Below are 4050 nucleotides of genomic sequence, written 5' to 3'. Positions count from 1 at the left end.
TTTCTAAGTCAAAACATTCCCTTTGTGGCCCTGTAGCTACAGTGGCAGGCCAGAATTTTGTGTGGGCCATGTCTTAAGTGTGTTTTGCCACACGTAGATGAACACATATATCTTCCACAGTATTGGGATTCATTGAATGAAATGAATTGACAGGTTTAGTGATTTCAATGATGGCAATTTGTCATAAGTCTACCTTAGTTTCAACCCACGTGAATGCAGGTTTTTTATTCCATTCTTAATTAGTAAAATAAGCTCAGCACACAGTAAGTATCTATGTGTATACATGGACTACAGAATGAGTAGAACCTAAGGTGCTGCAGAAGTGGCCAGAAGAACATCCTGATAACATGATACACCAGGACCCAGAGGAGCTGCCCTTGGAGCTGCAGAGTCCTGCTGTGAGGGGAGAGGCTGGACCAAGCCTGGAGCAGGAGCCAGCAGGTCAGGCCTAGGCTTAATCAGGTGGGTGGCCGGGCAGTGTGCCACTTGAGCAGCCCTTGATATACAGGTCAGCTATTGGATCGGTATGGGTCAAGTCTCAGAGTTGGGTGTGGTTCAGGTGAGGGATGATACCCTTTCTTCCATCTAGTGTAGCCTGTAAGTTTTTGCCTTGGTTTCTCTCATAGATTTAGTGGTATGTTTTGCCTGTATTGTGTCTGTATACCATGTAGTCCTGGTGTTCACAGACACTAGAAGAGGGTTTTGGATTCCCCTCAAACTGGAGTTACTGGTGGTTGTGAAAGGCCATGTAGGTGCTGCCAATCAAACCTGGGTCCTCTACAAGAGCAAGTGCTTTTAACTGCTAAGCAGCCTTTCCAAACCTGTCATAGGATTCTCATGCCCGTATGCCACTACCATTTGGATTCTCCCCAGTAAACTTACAGGGTGGCTCCTATAAGTTTTATTCCTAGGACATTAGTCTGTGCCCAAGAGGTGGTGCAGTTTTGGGGACCACTTAAAGGCTGCAGTCATCCTCCCTCACAAAAGAGTCAAAAGCTTGTAAGATTGTTTTCTAGGGCTATACCCAGCCTAAAAAGTGCTGTTTTACACAGTGGAGTAACTTGGAATAATGTCTTTACAGACCAAGGTGCCTGACAGTGCTTAGGCAGCCACTCTATCTTTGTCTTCTTTCCATTTTGTTAGAAATGACCGACCTTAGAAATCCAGAAGGATTTTCTTGGTATTCCAGTATTGAGGTGGCAAGAGACGAGCCATTATGTGATGATATTGGTGTTAGGCCCGCTGATAGAATCCAGCATTGCCTTCAGGCTGCTCACAGCAGGAAGAGAACCCCATAGCCCTAAAGCATAGACGCTTGGGCTGCTGGGAGGCACATCATAGTGTGCTGAAGCTGGGTGTAGGCAGCAGGCTCCAGGCCTCATTTACACCCCATTTCGGTCTATAACTCAGAGGACACTCAACCTCACCCCATTAGTTTGTGTCAAGGGCTATTGCCAGAGCATTGGGGTTTCTGGGAAAAGGTCTCAAATGCTGAAGAGATTTAAATTTTAAACTGGAATGCTAAGGAAATACATCAGTGATCAGCCTGGGTCACAAAACAAGATCCTCCTTCTTTAACGTTATAGAGGGCTGGAGAGATGGCTCAACAGTTAAGAGCACCAACTCCTCTTTCAGAGATCCTGAGTTCAATTCCCAGCAACCACATGGTGGCTCACAACCATCTGTAATGGGATCTGATGCCCTCTTCTGGCGTGTCTGAAGACAGCAACGGTGTACTCATATACATAAAATAAATCTCTTAAAACAATAAAGTTATAGAAAATATTTCCTGGGTTTCTGGATGCCAGGGACTGCTCAGAAAGACGGCAGAAGTTGGGTCCAAGTTAGTGCTATTCGTGTCTCAGTAACATTTGCCAGTCACCCATTGCAGAAGCAGTTTTTAGAAAATTGGAAACGGATGAAAAGGTTTCAGATAATTGGGTCATTGACAGTAGTGTCATTTCTGACTGGAATGTGAGCTGGCCCCCAGGCCCAAGAACCCAGCTACCTAAGAAATCATGGCATTAGCACCACCCACAAGGCAAGACAGATTACAAGAGACTTTGCCACATTCGAAAGCAATCTAAGATTTGAAGAGAAAAAAAAATAATCAAGTTAAAAACTGCAAAGCTAAAGTTGAGCTATTGGGAGCTATGATCCACAGAAACAACTCACTATTGAAGTTCCCTGTTATGGCAATGACTCTGACTTCGAATTGGTGTACCAGCAATGCTGTAGATACTATAAGGCCTTCCTGGAGAATACTCACTAGCTGGTCCTACCCACCAACCAGCATTGAGTAACTCACCACTGCTATGCCCACAAGCGGCAGTCCTTAGCCCCATGTCTCACCTGTGTTTTCAGCTAACAACTGTATATCTTTAAAATAATTGTAGGTGGGAATTGGGTATATGTTCAGAAGGATAAAAACACTTGAGTAAGACAGTTTGAAGTGTGGCTAAGCATTCTTTAAAGATTTGACCTTACTGTAATTACAAAGTAGCAGAACAAGCAAATTTGGAGCAAAATAAAACCCAATAAAGTAAGAATAACCTACAAGATCCAGCCTCTGAGCCCAGCAAGCCTGGGTAGTTTGCTTGCTGTATACCTCTCTAGACTCTTACTGTGACAATATCTCCATCCATATCAGCCTTCCATTTAACACTGGAAGATTTTAACTCAGACACACTGAGGGTGTTCAGGTATTTGAGAGAGAAGCCAGAAGTGATGATGGGCCTGGGCCTCCAGCAGGCTGTCCTGGGCTGTACAGTGACACCCTTTCTAAAAACACTAATAAAAGATGGAAGCAACAGATTGAAGCCATTAACATTTTCAATCTTACTTGGTTTTTGTTTAGGTTTTTTGTTTTTTATTTTTTTAGTGTTGTTTCTATTTGAGCCATTTTGCCTCCTTAAAAAAAAAAGAAGCCTGGCGTTGGTGGTGCACACCTTTAATCCCAGCACTCTGGGAGGCAGAGGCAGGCGGATTTCTGAGTTCGAGGCCAGCCTGGTCTACAGAGTGAGTTCCAGGACAGCCAGGGCTACACAGAGAAACCCTGTCTCGGAAAAACCAAATAAAAACAAACAAAAAAAAAAAGAAAAAGAAAAGAAAAATTGGTGGGCAGTGATGGCACACACTTTTAATCCCAGCACTTGGGAGGCAGAGGCAGGTGGATTTCTGAATTCGAAGCCAGCCAGCCTGGTCTACAGAATGAGTTCCAAGACAGCCAGGGCTATACAGAGAAACCCTGTGTGTGTGTATGGGGGGGGGGGGGAGAGGCAGGATCTCTCTCTCTTTACTGACACTGATAGTAGCTGTGCAACCCAGCTTCAAATTCGCAGCAATCCTGCCCTTGCCTCCTGAGTGCTGGGATTACAGGCTACTCCAGTAGGCTAGACCTCAATCCTTTTTTAAAGCCTTTACAAAATGGGAGCCATAAGACTCTCTCTTCATCAGGTGTCAAACCTGATGAAGTTAGTTATTTTGCCCATCTACAAATCAATCTGAATGGTGTCATTCACCTTGATGAGGAGATCAGGGTATCAAATAGTACGATTGTGGGTCACCAGATGAGGGATTCCTTTCCTGCCCACAAAGATCTTTCTCACTTTGCACAACTTGTACTTGGCCTCCTCAGGTATAATACAATGATCAGCAAAGCAGCCCTTGGTGTTGTAGATCAGACAGTTCTGTGAAGACCTGTCAATACTGAGGATACATATAAACACAGCGGGACAGGTTATGTCAGTCTTGACTTCCCATCAACCTTGGTGAAACACTGCATGCAAATCTGTCGGGGCAAACTTAAATCCGTTCCTTAGGAAAATGATCAGAGTTAGGCATTCCCACAGCTTGTGAGCATCACTGGGTGGACAAGGAGCAAACACCACAGACACAGAACACATTCAATGTTCTGGAGTCGCTACTTCAGATGTTCCTTGGGACCACACAGACCATGACAGTGCTGGGAATGAACGGGACCTAATAACTCAATTTTTAGAAGGAAAAAAAAAGATTTTTTTTCATGTGTATGTGTGTGTGAATGCACAT

At 44.3% G+C, this 4050-nt stretch overlaps 2 pseudogenes; one reads left to right on the top strand and one right to left on the bottom strand.

Annotated features, from left to right (window-relative positions):
- Nucleotides 1–255: 255 nt before the first annotated feature.
- LOC127694408 (40S ribosomal protein S4-like) lies at nucleotides 256–3905 on the bottom strand (annotated as a pseudogene).
- LOC127693412 (low molecular weight phosphotyrosine protein phosphatase-like) lies at nucleotides 527–2272 on the top strand (annotated as a pseudogene).
- Nucleotides 3906–4050: the final 145 nt, after the last annotated feature.

Source organism: Apodemus sylvaticus, chromosome 10, assembly GCF_947179515.1.
Source record: "Apodemus sylvaticus chromosome 10, mApoSyl1.1, whole genome shotgun sequence".
In the NCBI taxonomy this organism is placed as follows: Eukaryota; Metazoa; Chordata; class Mammalia; order Rodentia; family Muridae; genus Apodemus; species Apodemus sylvaticus.
The sequence above is the reverse complement of the archived record's forward strand: the minus strand, read 5'-3'. Positions and strand labels throughout refer to the sequence as shown.